Genomic DNA, 27,756 nt, shown 5'->3' on the forward strand with positions numbered 1-27,756 from the left:
AGTACCTCCAGGGACTGTGATTGCGCCAGTTCCCTGGACAGCCTGTTATAATGCCTGACCACTCTTTTGGTGAAAACATTTTTCCTAATATCCAATCTAAGCCTCCCCTGGTCCAACTTGAAGCCATTTCCTCTTGCACTGTTGCATATTACTAGGAAGAAGAGACTGACCCTTAGAGCCACAAAAAGTTTTTGTCATATATTCATTAGTCTCATTACAAAGAAGCAAAACTACATCAGAGAAAGCCCATGTTAATGTCAAGTACTTCTGTTTTATATCAGTTATACAGAAATCTATCCTGACCCAGTTATCACTGAAATACATGGCAGCCTCATTTTGAAAGAAATTGAACAGAACTTAAGGAAATAACAGATATCCCTGCATAATTTTCTGAACCCAGTGGGTTTCTATGAACAAGGCTGAGCTAGACTCCTTTTGTACTCGGCTCAAGATCTGTGCTGCTGTCCTAAAAATACGCAGAAGCTAAACACTGGTTTGCTTAAGCCAGTATGGTTGGGTCATTATCATCAGCTGTATTAGAAAATTTATTGACCAGCATTTACAGTCACATGTAGCTAAGTAATTATTTTAGCTGCAAAAAGCACCAATCTAAGTAACATGAACAAAGGATCTAATAAAATCTTTAATGTCTTAGCTAACTGTGTGCTAAATCAGGGCCCCATTCCAGATTTGTTTCCTGAGCCATATTTAAATGAACAATTATCATTTGAATGCAGATATAGTTGAACTTACCTGCACACTGAACAGAAATTTTTTGGATATATTTGTGGACATTTTATGTATAGGCTCAAAGAAACAAACAAAAAAAACCCCTCTTTCTTAAGAATAAAATGAATTAAATATACAACATAGAATTTTTAAAGTTTTAATATTTTTATTTCTCTCACAGTTTTATTCCAGAAAGGTAGAATATAGAAATTAATACAGAAGTTAATGAGGGAATTAACTAAAAAAGTGATAACTCTGGGGATACCTTACTGCATGGAGAGTTCATATGCTGTACATTAGTACTGAAAAAAAGCATTGTTTGAGTTGTTTAATACTGTGTTTGTCAGAATATAGGGAACATGACTTTATTCTTATTGAATGTGCTTAGTGATAGATAATTTTCTTCCCCATACCTTAATGGATGTTTGTAAAACAAAGGTGGAAGAATGCTTTGTGGAAAGTTATATTTTAGGCCAGGATTTTATAAAACTGGATTAAGCGACAAACTGTGGAGATCAGTTTGTGTCACAGCTGTTTGTATTAACTAATCCTGATCTATTTTTTCTTGTCTTCTTTTCTTTAAGGATTTCGAAGTTCATAAAAAAAACCCCACCCTGCCGATGGAAAACTTTTCTAGTAAGTAACAGACTTTCTTTGTTAAGTAAGGAAAAAGAAGTCTGAATTCTGGTGGATACGATTCTCCCCAAGGTGAGCAAATGGAACTCAAATGGTGCATAGAATCTGTGTGGGTTTTCCATAGAGAACTGAAATTCATCCAAAGAGAGGAAAAGCACTGGTGGTGTATTTTGTTACTTCTGATTTTGTGAAAAACATAATTCAGTTGAGTCATGGGTAGAGATCAGGTAATTATCCTCAGTAATCTCCTGAGATACAAATCTGGTAATTATTTTCTTTCTAAAACGTAGACTGTGTGAAAACTCCCCCAGAAACCTTTCCATTCTGCTTCTGGAAAGAAACCTGTAGTTAGACAATAGCTACTTGTTTTACAGATTATGTAATTTACATCATACAATGTCCATGCAGATTACTTTCAGTGGGAGTGACAACTAGGCAACTGAAAGTTAAGATTTCTAAGCAAAGAAGACATGAACGTTCCTTCTGTAGTACAAGGTGCTTGGACAAGGAAACATGCTCCTCTTCATCCATGCCATGCAACAGAGTATCCTGATTTATACTTCCATAGCAATAGAAGTTCTGTAAGGAATCCCAAAATCTCAGAGAGACAGGAATACTGCAGACACAAACTATAAACACAATTTTTTCTATTTTCCTTTGAACTTTTTTTGTCTGTTTTATACAGATGAGACCTAAGATCTGAAGGTGAGATATGAGGAAAAAAAAAATGAGGCTAGTGCATTTCAAATATGCAAATAATTTCAACTCTTATTTTCTTCAGCATTGCTGGCAGTCAGTTTAGGAGATCAGAGTAATGGAATGGGAACCTTTTTGGCTCTCCTTGTAGGAGAAAAGGTCAGAGTTTTTGTCTTTTAACTGTCATTAAATGCTTATTTTTGAATTCTTATTTAACAACAAGCAAACAAAGAGATTTCAAAGCATGAAAGATCGGGTTTTCTGTCAGTTTATGTATTCTCTCGTTCACCACAATGCATCCCTTTCTTTCCAAAAAACTAGAGTAAAAAACATTTAAAGCGAAACCTGCAAACAACTAAATTTTTTTTCATGTATGAGGCAGAAAGGTCACAGCTTTATTCATCCATTCACCTGCGGGTACTTTAAAGTGTAGGGCAGAACAAAACTCCTTCCGTAGCAAGGCAAAAATATGTCAGTGCAACAATCAACCATAGTATGTCCATCATATAAAGAAAAATATTACTCAGATAATTCTCTCAGATAACACTGGATATTATATCAAGCAAAGAGTTTGTTATTCAAATAACTTAGAATTTAATCCAACAACTGAAATACCAGCATGTTTGAAGCCTAGTGCATCACAGACAACATTTGAATCATACTGTCAAGGTAAATACTTTTCTTAACTATTCGGATAGGTGAAAAGACAAGTGCACCAAAATTAGAAGAGATCCACAGGGCAGTTTTACTGATTTTTCTCCTAGGAAGTGGCCTGAAAGAAATCCCTCCCTTCCTGCATGACTGAAAAAATACATCTTCATTTAAAAGACTACTTATTCATTTAGTTGTCCTTGGAGAGACATGTAAGTCAAGTGCTGTTGACTAGAAACTGCAAATAGGCAGGGAACAATTTCTTTATTCTGCCTGTATCTGAAGGTGCACAATTTTTACATATTTTGTTGATTTCCAAAAGAAGCAAGTCCTTATCTATCAGATACATTGACACTGTTTGCCCTTTCTGCAGGGATGATTTCTAATAGGGTTTTGCCAAAGCTCTCCCTGATCCCTCCTGGTGAAGAGGTTGCTCCTCAATAGGTGGGAAGAATCAAATACAGGTCAAGAAGGTCAGGTACAGCTGCTGCTGCCATGCCATTGCCTAATGAGACAGGTAGGAATGAGGAAGGCCTGGACATGACTTTGAAGGGGAGATTTTAATTGGTCAGCCCAGAAATTTCAATGGCTACATCCGTAATAGCAAAAAACGAGGCAGGAACTTAGGACAAAGTTATCTGTATGTGGTATAAGAATATAAATTAATTTAGATTAAAATATGAGAATAAGGAATTTCTGATGGATCAAAGTAGAAACTATAGGCCAGATTGTGTTCTCTGCCTGAATCTCCACTAGTACAGAGAAATCTAAATATGACCTGTAAAAATTTCCCCACAAGCCTAGTCATTCTTCTTTTCTTCCACAAATTAAAATCACATTAGAAATTTTATTCTTGATAGGGTTTTAGCATTGTGTTCACCTTTCCCATACAAAACCTAAACTAAGTGACTTAGGAGTGGAAAACCTAGCATTCTACCAAAAAAATCGTTGAGATGATGGGAGTGAAGTCTTGCTAATGGTATTTTCATGTAGACACAACTAGGATGCTTTTGTATCATATGAATGATTAAAAGATATGGATACAAGAATTTTACTAAAACAACTCCTAGAGTACCTGGTCATATTGAAAAAGACCGAATTACTGCTAGTCTGAATCAGAAGTTATTCACCAAATGTACCGTATTGCACGTGAGAGCCTAAAAACTCCCTAGAACTATTGCAGTGTCTGTAGTATTTTACAAAGAATGAAAGTAGGGAAATGCTCTTTACCTGACTGTAAGCCACATGGCTAAAGCACAAAAATGATGAACTGTGGCAAAACTACAGTGACAACTCATTTGTGTTCGCATTTGAACCTCTGATCATAAAAGGAAAACTGGGGTTTGACTGCTTTATTCTCAGTGTGTATCTTTGACTTTATTATTGTTATTGCTGTTCACCAAGATATATTCTAGTAATTGCATGACATAAATTCCTGGAACTAAAATTAATCTTCACCAAAAAGTCCACAATATGGTTTCTGTTCTTTTCAAAGACAATTTAAGAGCTGGAAATCTTGAAAGCTTGGACAATGAAAAGAAAAACGAAAGAGCTATTTCGCAGACTTGTCTGGTGTGAGCTTGTCTGTATTTCCAGCCCTCTGGGAGTTCTGCCTCATTCTAGTGTTTAAATATTTATCCTGAAAAAAAAGGTTTTACAAAGAGAGTGAGAGTAGGAGAACCTCTCTCCTTGTAACTGTTCCCACTGTCTGCTGTTCCCCAGCTGGAATGAATGGAATCCAAATACTCACTTGTTCAGAAATGCAAAGCTCACCCACACTGTACGGAGACAGCATTAGCTGAATGTTGCATGGAGATTCAGATTACAGAAGAAGGAAAGGTAGAATAAAATTAAAATGAATATCATAGAAAAATAAAATTAGCATGAAAGTGTCAGCTTCATCGTTACCAAGGATATTGCCATGATCATTTTCTGCCAGACCATTTCTTGCTTGAGATGTCTGTAGTAACATGTCACCCTAAAACATCCTAATTTGTTTTTTTTTCCTAAACCAGATCATCGTTGCACACTAGAGTCCAGAACCATTTGACTTCCACTACGCAAAGCACTTAGCAGTTTCCTGGTGGATGCCTGGGAGTTGGAGAGGGGCTTTAACAGGGCACATAGTGATACCACAAGGGAGAATAGCTTTAAACTGATGGGGGGGGCATTTAGATTAGATATTAAGAAGAAGTTATTTGCTATCAGGGTGGCGAGGTACTGGCACAGGTTGCCCGGAGAAGCTGTGGCTGTCCCATCCCTTGCAGTGTTCAAGTCCAGGTTGGATGGAGCTTGGAGCAACCTGGTCTAGTGGAAGGTGTCCCTGCCTGTGACAGGGGGTTCAAACAAAATGATGTGTAAGATCCCTTCCAACCCAAACCATTCTGTCATCCTTATTTCTTGTCTTTTCTTCTAAAATATGTTATTTTTGATGCTGAAGTAGTAGACCTCAGAGATCAGATTCTGGGCTGTGTATAAATAACTAGGGTATGTATATCATGTATATGTCCAGATATAGTTTGAATCTCTATCTGCATGAGATAAATTAAGGCGTAGATATGTTATTCCCCTGTTAGTTGGCGCTACCAACAACATCTTTGTCATGTAGTGGGAATACATAGGCATGGTCTATTAGATTCCTTCCTAATAGTAACGTGCAGCTGCTCTTTCACTCTGAATGAATGAATGAATGAATGAATCTTGCAGAGGTCAGTGTTAACCTCAGGGGAATGATAACAGACATTGTGTCTTTGCTCATGCAGGTGTCATTACGTCTAATGCATTAGCATAGGTCAGACACAGCCCTTCCAATGACAGCTAGCTGCCTCAAGCTGAAACAAGCAAGATGAAAGCAATACTTGGGAATTAAAAACACATCAAAGAATTGTCCATGATGTTGTTTCCACATGTCCCTGTAGGCATTCAACCCACAACAGTGCAAAATCTTCTCAATACTCTTCCCAACAAGTCTGAATGACTGCCTTTCTTTTACTCTCTGACTTGCTAGGAAACTTCATTCAGAGTGCAGGCCTGGACACAGCAGCCGTAGTGTTTGCCACACTCACTCTGGGGGACTGTTTTACTGCATCCAACTGTGATTTGACTCCCAGGTTAATATGTAATACGGCTAATGACCTGAGATTTTGTCGGCTATGTGAACCCTTCTCCGTACTGTGCTCAAGCTGTCTGACTCTTGCTAGTTCTCTTGTGATGACAGTTTAAGCTTTTAGTTCTAATTTCAGTAACAACTTAATAGATCAAGCCTCAGCTCTCTGATTGGGTCTCAACCATTGCAACAGCTGCTTCTTTTGAAGCACCGCAGACCACAAAACTGAGGAGGAAACTTGTGAGATTGGGAACAAATGTTCTGTGACATCCTGATTGGAAGAAACCCACCCTGAACATCAGCAAGTACAGGGTTTGATTGTATTCACAAAAGATCTTAAAATCTTCATTTGCGTAACAGTATTTACCAAAAATATGTTTCTTTTTTTTTATTAAAAGGAAGGACTTAAAAGGAAACATAAAAAGTTTTATTAAACTGGCGTTGCTGATAGAGAAGTTAGAAAAGCCTATGGGTGAATCATCTTTTCCTCATGACTGAAGGCTTTTATTCTTCTCTCTGCATTAGTTACTCATCATAAATCATATTCTCGTTGCTCAAACATATTTCTTGTTCCAAATAATTTGCTTTATTTTCACACCTGCCAATCTAACCTGTCTCAACTCACTCCAGATTCTCAGAAGAATTATTTATAGTGTTACACATTTTTTGTGCTGACACTTTTGCCAGCTGGTTCAATAATTTTTCTAATTGTTTAAAATGTTCTTCATTTTATGAGTTTTCCTTTCATAGTCATTATTTTCAGAAATACTTACATAAATTACAAGGTTTTAACCAGTAAAACAAGAAACAGAAACATATTTTTACTTTGAAAGTATTGAAACAAAAAGTTTGACAAAAAGAAACTGTTATTTAGGACTGCTGTGTCTGAGATTTTTCATCTTCCAGAAATTTATAAACAAATCATAGAATCATAGAATAGTTAGGATGGAAAAGGACCTCAAGATCATCTAGTTCCAACCCCCCTGCCATGGGCAGGGACACCTCACAGTAAATCATATCACCCAAGGCTTCATGCAACCTGGCCTTGAACACTGCCAGGGATGGAGCATTCACTACCTCTCTGGGCAACCCATTCCAGTACCTCACCACCCTAACAGTAAAGAATTTCTTCCTTATATCCAGTCTAAACCTCTGCTGTTTAAGTTTCAACCCGTTACCCCTTGTCCTATCACTACAGTCCCTAATAAATAGTCCCTCAGCATCCTTGTAGGCCCCCTTCAGACACTGGAAGGCTGCTATGAGGTCTCCACGCAGCCTTCTCTTCTCCAGGCTGAACAGCCCCAACTTTCTCAGCCTGTCTTCATACGGGAGGTGCTCCAGTCCCCTGATTATCCTTGTGGCCTCCTCTGGACTTGTTCTAACAGTGCCATGTCCTTTTTATGTTGAGGACACCAGAACCGGACACAATACTCCAAGTGAGGTCTCACGAGAGCAGAGTAGAGGGGGCAGGATCACCTCCTTTGACCTGCTGGTCACACTCCTTTTGATGCAGCCCAGGACACACTTGGCTTTCTGAGCTGTAAACACACACTGAAGCTGGCTCATGTTCATTTTCTCATTAACCAACACCCCCAAGTCCTTCTCCTTGGGCTGCTCTGAATTTCTTCTCTGCCCAACCTGTAGCTGTGCCTGGGATTGCTCCAACCCAGGTGTAGGACCTTGCACTTGCCATGGTTAAACTTCATGAGGTTGGCATCAGCCCACCTCACAAGCGTGTCAAGGTCCCTCTGGATGGCATTCCTTCCCTCTAGCGTATCAACAGAACCACACAGCTTGGTGTCATTGGCAAACTTGCTGAGGGCGCACTCAATCTCACTGTCCATGTCAGCGACAAAGATATTAAACAAGACAATCTCAATTGAAACATCATATCAAAACACTGAGAAAGTTGAGCAATGCAGCAGTTCCAATTTGTATTACAAGAAATGCCCGGACTCAGAAAAAAAACATACGGAGAGAGTTCTCTGGACACTTTAGAAACAAAAGTATATCTTTTTTCTCTTTTAGAGAGAAAATAAGAGAAATTATTTAGCAAGACATAGGTTAAGGGCCTTACAGAACCTTTGCAGAACCCTATAGAAGACAGTTGCCTAAGGGATCTGTCTGGAGATCAAATTCTGCATTTAGTTATTTGCACAGGTGAATGTGAGGTGATGAATTTAAGGCCAGAATTTGGCTTGCAGAAACCTAATAATTCTTGATGAGTCACAAAAAAGAAGTTAGTTTGACCTTTAGATCAGATTGCATTTTGAAGGGTAATACTTAGAGAAGCCATCTTTTTGCATAAGCATTACATGTGATTCTGAGCCAAACTAAGCATAATTATATGAAACTGTTAAAGATCATGAGGCAATCAAACTAACAGAGTTTCTTTGGCAGATAGACTAAGAGGAAAGTATGACTACTTTAAGATTAATGAATTTCTTTGAAATTTGGTAGTAATCACCTCCAAGACTGTACCATATTAATGTTTAACTCATTGCCTTAAAGGCCTCAGTCCTGACACAATTCATTCTATGCCGTACTGCTCTGAAGCAGAAAAATGAAGGCATACTATTATTCAGTTTAAAAGCACTTCTCTCTTCCGAAATGTACTCATTTCTGTAGTAAATGTGTAATAAGAGACTTGGCATATTTCCCAGGTTTGCTGTGCACCACAAGAACATGATACAAATCAGTCTATGCCATAACAATGAAATGCATAATGAGGCAGTGGATAACCTACAAACTTCCCACAAAGAGCTTTTGCCTTCAGTTGACTGGAGTTCCTAACATTTGAAGTATAGGGATTAAGAGATGGAGGGGCCTCTACCACTTCTGTGTAGTGTCTCAACCTAATCAGCAGAATGACCCTGAGAAAATATTACCTGAAGAGAATGATTACATTTTGATTATTTATTTATTTCAATAGGAAAAACCAAGGAACTCATTAGAAAGCTGAAAGCCAACCAATGGCATAGATTGTCCTTTCCAGAGCACAAGACCTGCATGAACAGGCACAGAAACAAAGTCAGACTGTTTTCCTCTGCCCTATTACTGTGCAGCTATCCCAAATAAGTTTGTATAACTCTGTTTTAGAAAGGCATGTAGTAACCTAAGTTTCATAATTCTTTATATCAGACAGATGATAATATTTTAAAAAGCTGTGAATAGACAAAAAATCCATCAATTTGAGGTATATGGGGTGTTGCTTTCAGACACTTAAAAGGTCTGAAAAACCATTTAGGATTTCAGTGGTGTCCTAGGTACCTAAACTGCAGAAGCAACCTACAACTCCTAATTCCCTAGTTAAAACAGGACCACAGGTACTTTTTTTAAAATGAGTGAAGGTGGCACTTAGTCTCCTAGAATATTTCTACTTGTTTATGATTAGTATTGCCCAAACAACAGCAGTTTGTGCACATCTGAATTTCCCAAAGCAGGTTATTTCATGTGCAAGTTTTATGAGTGTTGTGCATGAGAAAACCTGCACATGTATTCATGTGCGAGCTTTCTAACTGCAGGGCTAGCCTAAAAGCATAGTCCCTACATACTTACAGCTCATTCATGGCCTCTCCAGCCGCCTTAACCAAAAACATACAATTGATGAAGCTGGTTCCATGAAACTTTAGAACAGTAAATCTTTGGGTCGAAACACTCGTTCAGGAGTGGCAGCCTGAGGTTCAGAAATGCTCCAAATATACTGCAGATTTCCCATGGAAACCAGAATTTACAGTGCTACTATTTGTCGAAATGCAAATTAATTTTCTTTTAAATGCATTAAAAGTACCAGGGAATGTAGTCAATAGCAGTAAGTTATTTATGGATGTTTTCAGGATACACAGTGTACTCCTGAGCCTAGAACTCCCACTTGTTACACGAACGCTTTCACCGCTAAGCTATTATAAACTATGTAATATCTTGTAATTACATTACTTAGATCTTTTAATATATTACTTCAATCTTTTAAAAGAATACATTAACCAGGCTCCTACACCAAATGCAAAAGTTAAGTCAAGGATGTGTGTGAGACAGTTATCCACATTCTCTTACAAGCACCTGGCATAGTGTTGTAGACAGTGCTTAAATCTAGAAGCAGAGTGGCTCTTTCTCCATCACTGCTCATTTGCTGGTGTATATCTCCTATTCTATGTACTGTTTTCTGCACATGCTGTTCTCAATAGTGTAACTCACAGCACGGTGGTTTGCCATGTTCTGCAATTAAAGATGTCAGTGCCTGATTCCACTTAATTAAGGCACTTTAAACACTATTAAGTGATTGAATTAGGAGTCCAGCAGTTACCACTAGCTTTTGGCTTAAGACTGGGCTTTTGGTGGTGGAAGATTTCCTCAGTCACCATTTCCAGGTAAGCATGCTACTCTGGATGATGGAGGCCCATTACCTGTGCTCAGATAAGTCTAGTAAAACACACATAAACTTACTTATGTGCTCTGAATCTGACATTAAATACAGCTCTGAAAGTCTATGGACAACAAATGAACACTAAGGAAATGCAGCAAATAGTGCTTTCTAACAGGAAATACTGACTTTCTATAATTATATAATTTCTAAAATATAATTTTAATTAATTAATTATTAAACATAAATTAGCTGAAAACAAGAAGATAAAATCAGGAAAATGAAAAGTGAAAAGAAAACAGTGACATCTTTTCAATGAAGAGAATACTGGGACTTACCACATTTCAGCAGCCAAAGGCAAATGTGAATAACTTATTTACACACTGAAGAATATATAAAGTTTATCTAGAGATGTTAAGTGCTCCATTTAAAAGAACACATCATAATATGCCCCTTTTCAGGAGTAACTATTGAGAGCCTAAACATTCCTTTCTGTGGGGCTACCATGCTTAATTCTTTAAACATGTTTTAGACCAGCTACAATTATGCTGCAAATCTGAACTCAGCTGTGGGTGGTAAATGGTGGAGGTACTTTCAGTTTATTTGAAATATTTGACACTTTTTGTTAGCCTTAGGCTCAACCCCCCATAAGTGAGTGAAATGAATGATCTTAGGGTTACTGACTCGTATTTCCTGTCCTCATGATAATAAAACAGAGTAAGAATAAATATGGAGAAATTAAGAAACAACTTGGGACCAATTATAAATTGGGGCTCCTTCAAGAAAAACAATGATGTTCAAAAATAAATACTTCTATTTCATTTTAGAGTCTGACTGCAGGACGGTACTGAGTGAACTCTTCTTAAACACAGACATCGATAGGAAGGCAGCAGCTGGATTATTTTTAAATAAATACTTCTAAAGAAATATAGAATCTTTTAGCCTTGGGAAAAAGGGAAGTGCCTGTCTGAGTGGGCAAAACACAGGAAATTTAATTGTTATGGGGATTATTAAACCTGCATTATGAGCCTGTTTTCCCTACAGAAAACCGGAGTGCAATTCAAACCATAAGACACCAGTCGTTGCAGGGATTTGCCAAACATCTCCAAAGGGACTGCAGCATGTCTGCATAAAAGTGAACATCACTTTTCTGCTTCTGCTGCCATCAACAGTTATCTTCCAATGCAGATTCTATGTCAAAGCTAACAAACAAGGTGATGTGTCTGATTTACTGTACTCTGGTAGAGCAATTCTCTCTTTGACCACCTGTATTGATGTCCCTGCAATAAATTTAGAGGACTATGGGAGGGCATTAGAGTGAAAACTGTGTGGAGAATGCTTCCAAATCCCCCTTTTTCACTTGGATACCCCTTAACAGTAGTTGTTTAGGTTCACTGATGCTGAAACTCTGTAGGAACATAGATATTCATAGATACTCATAGATATTTTTCATCCTACAGTCTTTCCTGCAAAGCTAGATTGACTTGATTTTTATTCTGCTGTCTTTTCCTACTGTTTTAAACATTTGTATATCTGTCATTTATGATAAAATCATAGAAATGTTGCCTAGACAAAAATAGTCCAGTCCACTGTCTCATTTGGAGCAGTACTAGATCAAATCAGCAATTGTTTAGCATGATGAAGTGTTGAAAACCTCCCAAGATGGAGATTCCACCTTTTCTTTGAGCAACCTGTCACAGTACTGTAATGGTCTCCTAGTGAAAAAGATTTCCTAATTTCCAGTCTGAAACTCCTAAACCTTAACTTGTAGCTGACAGCTTTATCTGTCTTTATATCAAAGACTAAATCTCCATTGTCTGTAGCTCCTTCAGGTACTTATGGTCAGAAACTTTTTCATCTTCATTTGGAGTTCAGAATGAATGGATGATTTATTCTTCCTGGAATAGCAAATGAAAAATGCTTCTCTGATTTAACAACCCTAATTTCAGGTCCCTGTGACAATTTGCTGTGGGCCACATCTTCTCTAAGAGGGGCTACTTCATCTATGTTGCGGCCCTGGTAGCAAAAAAAAAAGATGATTTAAAGTAAAATATTCTGCCATATGATCACAGGAACAAGTATGTGAGACTGAAAATTTATGACTGATTTCTACTTTCTATTGCACATGTAGATCCAAAATGCATTTTCAGAGTATGGACTGTTCTCTGGTTTTACAAAATCTGCTTTCACAGACTTGAATGAAGCCATCAGATATTGTGACGTATTAGGTTATCAGTAGTGCGTGAAAATACAGTATTTGTAGTTGAGAATAATTTCCTCTCTGATGCAGTTTTTGGTTATTCCCACAAAGGACAATTGTTGTGGTGTAACGCCAGTGAGCAACTATGCACCTCCCAGCTGGTTGCTCACTAACTCCTGTGGGATGGGGGAGAGAATCGAAAAGGTGAAAGTGAGAAAACTCATGGGTTGAGATAAAGACAGGTTACTAGGCAGAGGAAAAGCTGCACACACAAGAAAAGCAAAATAAGGAATTTGTTCAGGTGTTCAGCCAGGATCCATCATGTGCAATGGTTATTTGGGAAGACTAATGCCATCACTCTGAATGCCCCTCTCTTCATTCTTCCCCCAGCTCTATATGCTGAGCATGACAGCATATGGTATGGAATATCCCTTTGGTCTGTTAGCGTCAGCTGTTCTGGTTGTGTCCCCTCCCAGATCCTGCATCCCCAGCCTCCTTGCTGGTGTGAGGAACAGAAAAAGCCTTGATTCTGTGTAAGCACTGCCCAGCAGTAAGGAGAGCATCCCTGTATCATCAGCACTATTTCCAGCAAGTCCAAAACACAGACTCATAGCAGCTGGTATGAAGAAAATTAACTCTACCCCAGTCAAAACCAGCACAGCAATGGAACAGAGTCATATCAGTTTCCATCTCACAAAGGATAAATTTATTGACTTTCAACTCAAACTGCAGAGTATGTCATTCTTCCTAACACTTTTTGAAAAAGGGTATTTGTTTTAACACTGGGTGATGAGAGAATCCCAGCTTGAGGTGAAAGGTTCCATGTTTTGGACATTGTTCCAGCTGTATATATGTTGTTTATGTATGCACATTTTCAAATTAATTATCTTTGAGAAGACATATTAAAGGCTGCAAGGCATTATTGCCATAGGGCCCATATACTGAGACTGAGTAGCAGCAATATGGACTCCAAGAAACTGTCATCTCTTTACAAACTCATTAGACAGAGTCCATCTGCTTAACACTGGCTCCTCAAAGATGTAAGGGAACAACTGACTCACTGAAAAGTCTATTCAACAAACCCCTAGTTACAGGCACTACATACAACAGACATCCTTCTGGGGCTAACCATAAACTCTATATCTTGTGGGCTAAGATATTTGAATTATGTTTATTCTGCTGCTCCCTCAGCCAATCTCTCATGTGCTCTTCACCAAACAATGTCTGATAGCCAACTTCCCCCAGAAATTATCATCCTGCAAAGAAAGGAAAACATAACGAGAATTCATTCACATCAAGCTTTCTATGAGCTAATGAAGGAGCAGGACAAAAACTTGTCCTACTTCAGCTTTAAAATATTTTTTCCAGTTTTAGTGGGAGAGAATTCAGTAACCATCAAGAGAAGCAGACAGGCTCCTTAGTGCCAAAGCGAAGTGCCTGTGTTCTCAAGATCTTAACACTCCTGAAAGGGGATGTGGAATAAGTCTTCTCGAGATGTCAGCAAGACCACAAATAGCTTGAGAAGAATTAAGTAAACTTTTAAAATAATAGACTACAGGTGGCCTGTGGGAAGACCCCCAGTACACAAGGAATATGTGTTTGGCTTATACTAAGAAGCCTTGCAGCTGTGTTTTTAATATAAGCTGAAGTCTGGGATGCAACAAGATTTAGTTAGATGGCATGGAAAATGGAATGATAGCAGTTATAGCATGCAATTATATGATTAATTCAGCAAACCTAGCTGCACTAGAAACTTTTTATTCTCACTATACTGTTAATGCTCTATAAATTATATCTAAACTCGTATCTACATTATGGGAAAAGACTGATGTAACATAGATGCAGGATCAGATACCAAAATTAAGTGAAATTACAGATAGTTTCAATCTCTAATTCATAATTTTCAAAAGTTAAGCAAATCTGAAATAGCATTAGGGATGAGCATAATCAGTGTACTTAGTAGAAACTGTCATATTTGATTCCTGCATTCAGGAACAACTAACACAAGCAAGGATTCCAAGTTTGGCAACTGTGTACCCTGTATTCATCCCCACAGGCCACAGAAAGATAATTCTTAAACCTACAAACTGTCTCATACAGTCTCTTTTTTTTCCCGCTGAAAGACTATCCAATTACAGTGCTGTGCTGGGAGTACCTGAGGAAATAGTAAAAGGAAATACAACTGAGAGCCACTGTGGTTTGACTCCTCTCCAGATACTTTGAAAATATTTTGGCAAAAAAAAGGATTTTAAATAAAACTGTTTCCTTTGGTAACATACCCAGAACTGCAGGTTTTACATTTTTGTACTTAGTATGGAGGGCCAAATAAAAAAAAAAAGCCTCTATGTGAGAAGGTTGTACACGTGGTGGTAATATTGGTGCGGAAGGGAGAGCAAGAGAGGGAAATCTGAATAAGATGCAGTAAGAAGGCAAAGGGAGAACCTATAGCAAATATCTGCTTTCTACTGGGAAAATGAACTACATGGTGCTGTGAGAAGTGAAACCTCTTTGAGTATCTTAGACATTTAAGTACTAACAGAAGCAGCATGATGGTTTCTTCATCAAAGGATAACTGTGATGGAAGAGAAGCAAACTATGGAGTTTTTTTTGCTATTTTGTTTTCAAACAGTGTTAATGAGAGAGCTCTTGAACTGACAAGGACAACTGCCTCTTATTTTTCTTACAGGAGATTCTTTAGAATACTTCAGATTACTTTTTCTTTCTGATTTTTTTTAGAGCATGAAAGCTTTCCAAGTAAATGATCTATACAGATTTTTCTAGGTATCTACATAATCAGGGGGCTTATAAATACTTAAATGAACAAAATTAAACATTAATGCCTTTACCCTTCAGGACTGCTTATTCCCTTTAGAAGATGTTTTGCTTCCACTGACTACAATCTGCTTGGTTGCATGGCCAAATTCTAAGTCTCTCACATTTTTAGTTTCACTGCTGTCCTCCTCTGTACACTTCAAAATAACATAATGATTGGCAATCAGGAGAACAGTGTTAAGTCACTGCTATTATTCACTGTAAGTTAATTAGTCAGATAAGCATAATGTAAATACCTATTTTCAGTTGTCAGTTTCCAAATACAGAAAAACAAAACTCTGCCACAGCCTTCAGACAGATATGTATTTATGTGTTTCTCCCCATTTTTGTTATCTCCCCATTTCTGTTCAAGTTGTGAGAGGTTGTTTTGAGGTCTGAATTACTGTTTTTGCTCTAGAAGTGCTCACCTTACTACAGGTGGTCAAATTTTTTCTGCTTTGCATAGAAACATCATGGATTAACACCTATTCACATCACAGCTTTTCTTCTGAAGGATACTTTTTCTGACCTGAAGCCACTTGTTTGGCAAGTTTGGCAAACTGGAGTGATGTGGAAGTGTTGTACTGGGAGAAGTTACCAAGCATGTAGGGTGTGAGTTTGTAAGTAATCAGAAGACAAGGCTTCAAGTTGAGATCAAAAAAGCAAGAAAGGGTGGGTACTGAGTACATGGAGGTGATGAGGGTTGGAGGGAATTAAATCTTTGAAAAGGTTCTGTTAAGCAAATGGCAGGAGGAGCACACTGTACAAGGCTCTAAAGAATAGTGATGGAGCTGACATTAGACATTCCTTTAATGAACGTACTTGAACTTGTAGGTTTGATTTTCATTTGAACAAAGAGTTTGGACTGAGTATTGCTTAGTTGACCTGGTCAAAACATGAAATGAAATTTAAGAGGCTTTTTTCAGGACAAGAAAGTCTACTGACAATGTATAATGTCCTGTAACGCGCAACTTGCCTTTTTCCTGTGATATGCGAAACCTTTATTCTCAAAGGCTGAGCTTCTTTGTACCTTGTTGAATTCTCCAGTTATTACACACTGCAATCTAGTATGTTTAATCATGTCTATGGAGTCTTTTCCTAACAATTCATTAATATGCCATGTTTATAAACAGCTTTTTCTGCTGTTTGAACGTCTTCATCTTAAGTGCCATTTTTTTTCTTCTTTTCTTTTGTTTGCAGTTTGTTTACCCACGAAACTTCAACATGGTGTTGGCACAAACCTTGTTGGGGGGGATATTAACCACACATAAATGACTGAACGCTAACAAAGCCATCCCATTTAAGAGCCCAAACTGCTCTTTTGTTAATCAGTGGAAGTTTGAAGGCTACCTTAAGTGAAATTTTATGAGCACCTTCTTTGGGTGTTTACAACTAACTCCTCTTTTACACACCTGTCTTTCAAGAGATTATTATGAAACAGACTGCAACTTTGCGCTGCTGTTCTGCTTTACATTTCTGAGTTGCTTACAGGTGGACTGAGATTTTCTTATCAAGTACCTGGAAGAAAAAAAGTGGCAATCTGGTAGAGAAAATCAGGAAAGAGCCTTAGTTAAAACAGAGAAGAGTTAATTTGTGAGAAAATACCATGTTTTCACATATCCAGGACATGTGGGTCAGTTGTTCCATAAACGATGAATATATTCCATTAAAGTGTTGTGCCAGGAAGCTTTAACTTCTACACCTAATTCTTTCATGATTTGAAGCCAATTTTTTAAATGTTCATGTACTATCTATGAAAACAAAGCTTTGATGGAGAAATTCCCTGGATTATTCCTATAGTGGTCTGTTCTAGTGGTTTGTGACATGCCAAGGGGAGCTGAGAGAATTCTTCCTGGACTTCCTTAAAGATCTATTTTTCAGTCATTTGCATGACTATTCTGAAATTAACTGACACTTGAAGCTCTTCTTATTGTAGGTTAGAGTCTCTTTTTGGATGTGTCCCAGAGGTACTTACAGAGATCCTTTAGAGCAATTATCAGTGTGTCTATTCAGACTTCAGGCTGTGCTACAAATGGGACTCCTTTTCCACAATGGCACTAAACTTTGAAAGTGTGGGTCATGTCCTCACCATATTAGCAAAAGGTCAGTGATCACAGTGCACATGATGTTCTTCTCATTCAGTACCAGACAAAGCATTCACTACATCTTTATCCTTCAAGCCACAGCTCACTTACTGTCATGACTTCTTTTCTTCTTCTTCCTGTTTATTTTGCTTTTTCAAATAACCTTTTTTTATCAAAAAGATATTTGGCCCACAATCACCTCTGTACGAAGATCTGGGTTTAACTTCACATTCTGGCAAATGACCACCACTGATGTAAAATTTTCAATCATGGGTAGTTTAAACATCTGATCTCTTCAGCATCAGGCAACATCCCAAGAAGAGTGGTCTTCATCCCCCACAGGCTGTCATTTATTCTACTTCAGGGAAAAGTTGAACTTGCATTCACCTTCAGACATTTTTCTAACCCTATGGAATGAAGAAATAGAGCAAGTACTACCCCCTTTTTCTACTTATTTTTCTTCTAATTTCTCTCCTTATTCCTCTTTAGCTTGTATTCATCACCCATGTAATCCTAGACTTCCCTGCTCCCTGCCTCCCTACTGAGGGATGGCTCTTTGCTTTTTCCTCCTTTCCTTTTCCTCAGAGATGGTTTCCGATACTGTCAGCTTCTGCCATGTGAGGAAAGACTGAAATGTAACAGCTCAAGGAAGGTCACATTCCCTTCAGTTAGCAGCCTTCCTATGGCATACCTGCATCTCTGACATTGTTGGATGACTATCATTCACACCTTTATAAAGCACAACCATGATTGTTTTGATATTTCAGTTCTTTAATAGCACTGACACCATTCACAAGGTAATTCCATGTGTACTCCTTGCAACTTTAGATACTTTGGTAGAGCATAGACATTCTACCTGGAGATAAAAGAAGGCATCTGGTATACTTAGATTTCTTCAAGATGTGCTCCATATGTATCTTTGCTTCCTAACCTCAGTCTGTTCTGTACTGTTGTCCTGTAACTTATTATAACTTATTTAAGTTATAGACCAAGAGGAATGACAAGTATGGGATAGCACTCCAGTATAAGCACAATCTCCGGATGCAGGATTGGTGCACCTATCAGGTGTTAATAGGATTAACTTTATTAGCAGTAGGAAAAATTCTCAGTTTATATCTGACACTGTCATATGTATGTATGAACTGCATGTCCCAAATAATTCCTTTATTGGTTAGCAGCCTCTGTTCTCACAGGTAATTTTGTTAAGGTTAATTAACATTTAAAGAGAAATGTGTTTCCACTCTGGTGATAGTTCTACCTTGTTTTTTTCTCTTTGGACTTTAAAGTGCATTGAGAGAATGTGAAATGCATATCCACTCCTCCAGTTTTTCTTTTGAGTTAACTCAGATTTTCTTTATGTTAATAGTTTTGTTGTGAAGTGCTTTCACGGAATTATCATTTCATCTATTAGATTAGTTCATAAATAACCTGTAGATGTTCAAGATTAAGATGCTCTAATAAAGGTTGATACCATTACTGGTAGTTTAACTACAAAAAATTCATGTTGTTCTACCTCCCAAAAAAATCTAGACAAACCAGATTCTTTGAACTTCTTCCAAATACACTTGGATATAGGCATAGATTAGCAGGTGCAATGAAAAATGTTAGGCATCCTTTTACAACATAGTGTTTAAATGCAGATTTATCACAGGCAAGATAGAAGGAGAAGCTGACACAGAGACATCTACCGGTAAAACAGGAGAGTAGTATTAAATTCAAGCACTCATTCAGCCTTCCTAGGAGTCTTGCACTGAACTGAGCCTTTGTGTCTTGATTAATGCATTTGATTTGATTTCTGGTGCTCTTATCTCTATGTGCTGGAAGCATAGGTCTTAAATCAACAGAAAGTCATATGAAAATTGATCCAGTCTTCACACCAACATGTCACATTTGAGTAATTTCTATTGCCTCCTTTTTAAAATAATGGAAGAAAAACAGATTTTTTTTTTTTTTTATAGCAAGTGTTCAATGTAGGAATACTTGGGTAATTTCAAAACAAAACAATGAACAGTCCTAAAGTCAAGGAATCATTTTCCCAATCATTTTCCCAACCAGTTATACCAAGAAACATGATGGAAGCTTCTGCAGCCTTCAGAGCACAGTCGTTAAGCAGTTAATGGTGCAAACACCTTCTCCTTAGTTACTTTATAGACAACATTTCACACCCAGGACCAGTTTCATGGGAAAAAAAAAAAATGTTGTTTATGAAAAAATAAGACTAATAAGTTTTGAGAACGTCAGTAAGTAGCAGAAAATTGAGTCTGGTAAATGAGTTAATGGTAAATGGGTTTCATGGCTATGAATATTTTCATGGCTTGAAATTTACTTCCCCTAACTCAGGCTGAAAAAGAAATTCTTCAGACAAGGTACAAACTTATTTATTTTAAGGGGTGACACCTTGCTTAATCTGAGTCATATTCAGACTATGGCTGGGAGGAGTCCCTCTGGTTATGAATAAAAATCTGGTTGTTCTATTGATGAAATAATATGGATTTCCCATTTTTCCAGAAGAGAGAAAAAAGAATATAAGCTGGTAGCTGGGGCTCTCTGCCTGGGCCCCTTAACATGCTTTAACTGTCACCAGCAGTTGCTGGAAGACATTTCTGCTCTCACCATCATCCCCCTGCCCTGTCTTACTAGCTTTTCATTTTACCTGTCAAAGTCCAAATGAGAAATGCAGTGTTATACCTAGGATGTGCAGCGGAATTAGGACAAACTCATTAATATGTCCCAGAGTCTTCGTTTATAGATTTACCCCACACTTTTTGTTCTCTAGCCACTATAAAACATGCTTCTCTCAAACCAAGTCAACACAAAATGCAAATCCACCATCAACTATAGCGTTCAAAATAGCCAGCATAACTAAAAATGCTTTTTAAAGACACAGGTGAAGAAACTGAAGAAAATTTGTAATAGAACTACAGATTTTATTCTAAAGAAGTCCTCTCCTTCCAGCATCTGTCTGGCTGGTACCCTCTTGACAAGCTGGTACTTAGAGCTTCAGGCTGTGTAGATGCACTCTTCTTCTGATGGAATATGCTCATTGTTCCTGCCAGTTTTGCCTTTGCAGTCTACTACCTCTATGAATATTCAATCTTTCTCCCTGACACTCATTCTGTTCCCTCTGTAAGTAAAGGGTAGCCTGACCAGGATCTTTAAGGTGTCTTTCACTGGAACATATGTTCTGAATCAATTTGTGTATTTGAAATGTGCATGGTATCACTTTATCACTTAAAAAAATAGCTGTATTATTAATGACCCTTTGTGGAGAGCATGTGTGACATTAAGTAACTTCTTAGAGTTAAAAAAGTCCATAGAGTGATGGATTTCCAAGCTCAGCGTTTAAAAAAACCCATGCCCTAACATTTTTGTCACAACGACCATTGTCAACAGGATGATGAAAAGCAGCTAGGTTGCACTATACAATTAACATTTTCTAAAGGAAGAGAATTGCATGAGAGATCCTGCTAGGCTCTGTAGAGAAGTTCGGAGAATTAGCTGGTGTAGAAGGTGTTATGAGGCAAGAGAGCTTACCCTGTCTCAAAATTTCATATATTGAATTGCATTTGTCTGCATTATAAAGACTCTTTTTTTAGATACTGTGTAAGCATTTTTCCAAGCAAAGAAAAAAAAAAGAATTGAAAGAAGAAAAAAATAAAAAAATTGCTTTAGTGCCTTCCTCAGAACCAATGGAGCACCTTAATAGCAGAGTCACTGTGTTTGCTGCAACTGCTCTGTACCATTCCAAATACATGAATATGAACTTGATTAATGAAGACTCACATATCAAATGTGAAACATGCGGTTGATCTACCTGTCTGCTATTCTGCATATATCACTCATGTTTATTGCTGTGATCTACTACTAATCAGGTGCACCTGGTATGTGGGTCATCAATCAGGAACCAAAAAATCCCTAATTGAATGACCAATGTTATTTTAATCTGTAGCATTACTTACAGATTTCTAGATTTATGCAATGTGGATATGGAATCTAATTTTGAAATGTCAAAAAACCTTTGGGAATGCTGCGTTTGCTCTTGAAGTCATGGTTGGCAATACCACCATCAATCTATAACTCATTCCTTCATGGAAGGGGACAGCTAGCTAGATATAAGATTTGTGGAAAGGAAAAAATGCCAATAACACCAGCACATTCTGTCAAGAATTTAAACAACTAAACATCTCAGATGAAATGCCAGCTCTTGTCAGGTGACACCTGGAATACCATGTTCAGTTTTTCTCCCCACTATTAAAAAAAAAATGTGGACAGGATGGGGACAGGAAGGACCACAGAGATGATCAAAGGACTGGGAATCTGTATGAAGAAAGGCTGAGAGAACAATATTTGTTCAGGCTTGAGAAAAGAAGGCTCAAGGGGAGACCCTATCACCATGTTCCTGTATTTGACGGATGGCTACAAGGAAGATGGTGACTCCTTTTTCACAAGGAGTCTCATGGAAAAGATGATGGGTAATGGGCACAACTTTCTCCTGGGAAGATTCTGACTGGACACAAGAGAAAAATATTTCACACTGAGAACCATTGGAATCATGTTCCACTGAGTCCAGCGATTATTCCAGTCAGCCTTTGGATTAATCTCCCCAGGGAAGTGATGGATTCCCCAGCACTGGACACTTTTAAGATTCGGATGAACAGGATGCTGAGACATCTAGTCTATGTCATGCTTTGCCTAGAGAGGTTGGACCAAATGACCTTTGAGGCCCCTTCTGACCTGGTATTCTAAGAAATGTCTATGAAGTGCTGCAGCTAAAAGCATGCCATTGCTGGACATCTGCCCCAGGAGAAAGCACTCAATGCTCCCAGGGATCTTTGGCAGATGACAGAATGCTTCTACGTGGAAAGATGTTAGTCCAACAAAGAAAAATAGTTGTTCCAAAGTGTCTGAAAAGTAAGCCAATTTCTAGGTTAAAGGTACATTATTTATTCCACTAACTGGAGCAGGTAGACTGGGTACCCTGCTGAGATCTGCTGCAATCTTCCTGAAAAAATGGTCTGTTTTCATTGGAGTTTGAATCAAGCATGTGTTCTTATAGACCAAGCTGGAGTGTGCTCGTGGGGTTAGTTTTCCAAATATTTTAGCCTGGGAAAAGGCTTAGAAAGGAAAAACTGTCCTCTAGCGAATCAGTCCTAAAGCTGTTTTAAATTATGCCTCCCAGGGGCTAATAATTTAACCTCAAGATAACACTTAAAATAATGAATCAGTGATGCAATTTTTTGCAAGTGTCTTTTTCCTAGTTGTTCAGAAATGTAATTGTTTCCTTTTATGATAAGTATAGGTATTAAATTGTTTCCTTAAAGCAAAATCTTTTATTTAGAGTCAGAATTGCTCAACTGCATTTCCTATCAATGTCGTAGTTTAATCCCATGAAATTGCTAATAAAGGCATCAAACCAACCATGCTAACCCAAAATCATGGGTCTTACTAACCAAGACTGCAATACTCAAACACCCACACAAGCATCTCAGTCTCACAGCAAACCTAGTTTTATGCCAATATACAATTGCCTACAATCCACATCTCCACTTCCTGTATAAGGCAGAACTTTTACTCACCATAAAACCCCAGAAGTGCCTAGAGCTTGAAACACTACTTAAACATATATGTGCAGAGACTGACATTTGTACTTTACCTGCTGTATTCAGAGAAAATTAAGGTCTATGAGGAAGCATTTTTAAAAGGATAGTCATTACTGTGCCATGTAAACACTACAGAAGTCTCTTCCTCTTCTGTTTTATGGAAGAATTATGCAAACTCTAAAGCTAAATTGCTAAAATTGGAAAGAAAACGTTTTCACTCTTTTTTTGTTCTGCAAGCTGAGTAGACAAATGCCTCTGTTGTCTGTCTCATATGTTAACAATTTAGCTATAATTTCTTTTTATAACTATAATTTCCTTATCATATTTTTATCCTCCTATCTTTATCTGTTTATCTTTTTTCCATATTATCTTTAAGAAACAGTAACTCACAGCTTTAGCTAAATAACCAATTTTCAGTTACAGTTGAGAGATGGCTTGGTTTCAGTCTAGAACTTTGTCTAGAAGAGATTAATTATTTACGAATTGCCATACTATGATGTCTGGTACAGAAAGCAGCAGTGAATGCTTATGATGAGAGTGTACAAATGTCCTGTACAGACTGATCTTCTCTTCACTTACTCTGAGCTTTGGGAAGTCAGTAGCTAAGGACTTCTTGAGTTAAAGACCTTATCAGTGACATTGCTTGTTTTTCATTTATTTGATCTATCTTTTCATACCTTAATTCACAGGATTCTAACTTTCAAACTAAAGGAGGTAAGTTCTAGCTCCTTCATCTTCCCAGAAATTGAGTTGAGACTGTCTGTCCTGTAGCTCTGCAGATCCTCCTTCTGGTCCTTGAATATAGGATGACATTTTCTTTGTTCTGTTTCTCAAGAGCCTTCTCAGATAACCAGGACTTTTCAAAAACTATTGAGAATGACCTAACAATGACATTGAGTAGCTGAGAAATTCAGTGAAGTTAGAAAGGACCTCACATGCCAATAAGGTCTGTAAACAAGAAGCTGATGAAGGTGTTTTGGCAACAGCGGCTTGGAGGAAGGTTAGAAAGCCTCTGTAATTCTGGATGCAGATCACAAGCGTGGACTGTGAGGAGTCTTTTGGAAAGCCCCCAGAGAAACCATGGTTCTGCTATGGTAAATATTGCTTCTGCTCCCTTCCTTCACATTTTTTTTTTTTTTAACAAATGGCAGAGAAACTGTGGACCAAATTGAAAGATTTTCAGCTTGGAAAGGTACAACTGAAAATGAGGATACGCAAGCATGGTCAGCCAACCGTTTCCTTCCTAGTTAGAGTCTTTCCAGAAGTTACTGCTGTTTAGCTCACCTACAATAATAGCGTGAGCACTTCTATTAGAACTGAATCTGGTTTATTTCTTAATAGTATGGACAAGGAGTCTTTACAGTATTTTGTCTAAATATTAGAGTCCTGTGAGAATAGCATCTCAAGCCAGTGCTGATCTTCCACACATGAACAACATGACTAACCAACTCCTGAGCCCTGACTCTCTCAGGACATAATATAAGAAATGTTGTTTCACAAGCATTTGCACTGTATTTTTAAATATATAGTGACTGGAAATGTTGTCCACTAAGAAAGAAAAAAATTATCCAAAAAAAGGAGGTAGAATCTACAGAAATCAGAGCCTGGGGCTTTTCCAGTGGAAGTGGAAAACTTCTACTACATGTCAGCAATATTCCAGTGGGTGCTTTTGTTACACTTTGTCACAGATTACAGCTGCACTGTAGGGACCTTCTCTGAAGGAATCTGTGATCTCTGAGTAAAATTTGCCTTTCCCATGCTGATTTGTGCCAGAGTGTAAAATATAGCCTTAAGAGAGCAACCACATAATTGTAATACTTTGACCTTTTTCTTTTCTTCCGCCTTTGACAGCTGCTGTTTCGTGTTTTCATATTAATCGTAACACTTCTAATGTGAGGCTCCAGTCTTGCTCACAGATGTGTATGAGGGTGTCATCTTAGACTCTTAGAAAGAATTTCTGTTGAGAAAACTAACTCATTTTTATGTTCAATCTCTACTTACATTGACATGTTCTGGAGCAAGACTTAATAACAGATGGTTTTAAAAATCACTGGAGGCTGGTCTTCTGTATTATTTTTAATAGTTTTAAGCTTAATTTTAAAAATAGAATTAAAGGAGTGGTAAAGCATGAATTTAGTAAAAAATAAACCCAGATGAAAGGGAATTTCCTGTCAAAATTTCTTAGTTTGCAAACTAACCTGATCCAGTTCAAGACTGTATATTGGAATGGATATGCTATGCCCTTATTTTCTTCTTTTTTTTTGTCTTCCTTCTCTTCTGTGTAGGGGGAAAACAGAAATGAGAACCCCATCTTGTGGCAGCAGATCAATGCAAGACTGGACATGATGAGCCTGTCTGTGACCTTGATTTTCTCTGTTAGCACCTGATGATGCTGGGCATGCTTCAGATTACATACTGGAGAAGCAGCCCAGCAGCTGTATAAAACCCTTCAGCCCTGAAGAGGGGCTCAGACACCAGACCTGGGTTTCCAGGTTCCTCAATTCTCCTGCAGATTTAAAAATTACTGTGTTATTTCAGCACAGTCTGTGTGCTTGACTTACATAGCATTGTTTCCATTAGTGTTATCAATTTAATTGTCAGTGACTATTTCTGTGTACATAGACTATATGGGACAAGATTGATTTATTCATGCTAATGTAAGAGTAAATCGTGACCCATTTTATTTGCAGCGTGGTTAACTGTGGTATTCATGGCAGCTCATCTGAATATTTTTATGAGGTCTTTAAGTACGTATAACACCGAAAACACATTCCCATTCAGTAGGTCTCATAGAAGACGTTAAGCCCAACAGGGCAAATAGCTTCTAGAAAAATTCCATAAACATTAAGCATATTTATGCCATAGCATTAAGCTTGGTCAGTTTGAACCTTACAGTATTGTGGTATAAGAAACATCTTGTTTGCTTTTATTTACCTTCACAGTAGTAAATGTATTTTGGTTAACCACAATGGCAAACTTAGGCAAGACATTTGTGTCAACAGGTCCTTCTTCTCAACAAAGTAACATTCTTAGTTTCTAGGGCAGCAGACTGGATTCTGAGTAATACAGTTTTTATAAGTCTTGTTGTAAATCTGAAACCATAAATGTGTCTACTTTTCTATTAAACCTGATGCTGCGTTTGAGGAAAAATAAGTTCTCTTTTAAATTTGATGGTTGCAATCTTGTTGGTTTTCCAGACTTGATTGCTGTTGATTTAACTATTGCCAGCACCTCCTGCCAAGCTTTTGACCTAAGTCAAGCTCCCTGGTGATGTCATTCACAGTGCCTAGAATTAAATTGTTGATGATACCTGCTGGTATGTGATAAAAGATTTCATGCATACCTTCCATATCCCATGCAAACATGTTTGGAAACAGTGGTAAGAAACTGTTTCTTTCCACAGCTGACCTTTAATTAGTAATTTTTTTTCATAATAGATTCAACAAAGATTTGGGTCTGGTGAAGTTCTCACTGGGACATTTATTTGCTTTTTATAAATCAGGCTTTCAAATGCACCTCAAACACTGCTAATAATTAAATGATTTCTGGAACATTTCTTCCATTCTTCAGGTGCTGCAGAGTACTTCCCTCCTAGTGAGGACCATAAGGAAAGCTTATTCACATTGTCAAAGTCAGCAGGCCCCCTACCTTTGGTGTATTCTTTTCCTTTTGGATATATTTAGAGTTGTATGCTGAACTACGTCTTCTGAATGCTTCAGATAGCTACGTCTCATTTATTGTTCTGTTATGAATTATGTAAGTTGACATCCCTTGTCTGCTGTAGGTGTGCATGTCAGTCTTGCGGGTTTTTTGAGGCTGCAGAAATCTGCTCAGCTGAAGCAGTGTTTAGGATCAAGGTCTAGTATTGAAATGAAAGTCGTATATGTACCTTCATATTCAAAGTTCACTGTAACTTTGTTTAATAAAAGAGGAAACGGGAAGGAAGCTTAACAATGCTTATCTTCCTTTATTATTTCTATTCTCATCTCAATGTCAACAGTTAGGACACAAATTCATGCATTTCATTAAAGGCACCACCATGTGACACAGCAAACAGAATTTTGGTATTTCAACATGTGTAAATGAAGGCTGGAACTGATCCAACTTCCTTAATCTCAGTGGACAGCTGCAACTGCAAAACCAAAAATTAGTGTGTCCTGGACAGGTCTCAAATTTTCTTGAGTATTTTTCTTAAACTAAATCAAGGAACAACTGAACTTCACTAATTCATTCCATCTAAAACGTCATTAAGAGCTTCTTCAGTGCTTGGAAAAAATGCCTACACTCCAAAAATCCTGGCTACTTTTCTAGTTTCTCCATGATCAGTTTGCATCCTCTTTCTCATGCATCAGGTTTCACAGTTCCTCTTGACAGTCTAAATATGGTTATATGGCAATTTTAAGGTCTCACTTTCACACAGAACATCCTCCTAATAACACTTGCTGAAAGCTGCAGAAAGTAGGCTGGGACAAATTATATTCAAAACGGAGTAAAGCATTAAGAGAAGAATCCTGACTGAATGTCTTAGCTTCTTAAATTCTAAACTACATTTTTTTAGTAAGATGAATACTTAAAAGACTTAGTATATATATACTACATCCATATGCATGTGTGAATGTGTATGCATACATTTGTACTATATGTGTATTGTACCTCCCATTCTTTGAAATATTCCTGAATCTTCGAGCAAGCTGACCTGTTAAAAAGGACTACCTCAGATTGCTAAGTTTCAAAGGAAACTTCCCAGCAAAGTGCAGGAAAGGAACGTATTCTTTGCGAAATGCATCTGCTTCTTCTTAGCCTTCTGCAGGAATTGCAGGAACTGCAGCTTTTTGGAAGGGCTTGGGAATATATTCTGTTTGCAGGACATGCATGAGTTTCAG

This window comes from Melopsittacus undulatus, chromosome Z (assembly GCF_012275295.1).
Source record: "Melopsittacus undulatus isolate bMelUnd1 chromosome Z, bMelUnd1.mat.Z, whole genome shotgun sequence".
In the NCBI taxonomy this organism is placed as follows: Eukaryota; Metazoa; Chordata; class Aves; order Psittaciformes; family Psittaculidae; genus Melopsittacus; species Melopsittacus undulatus.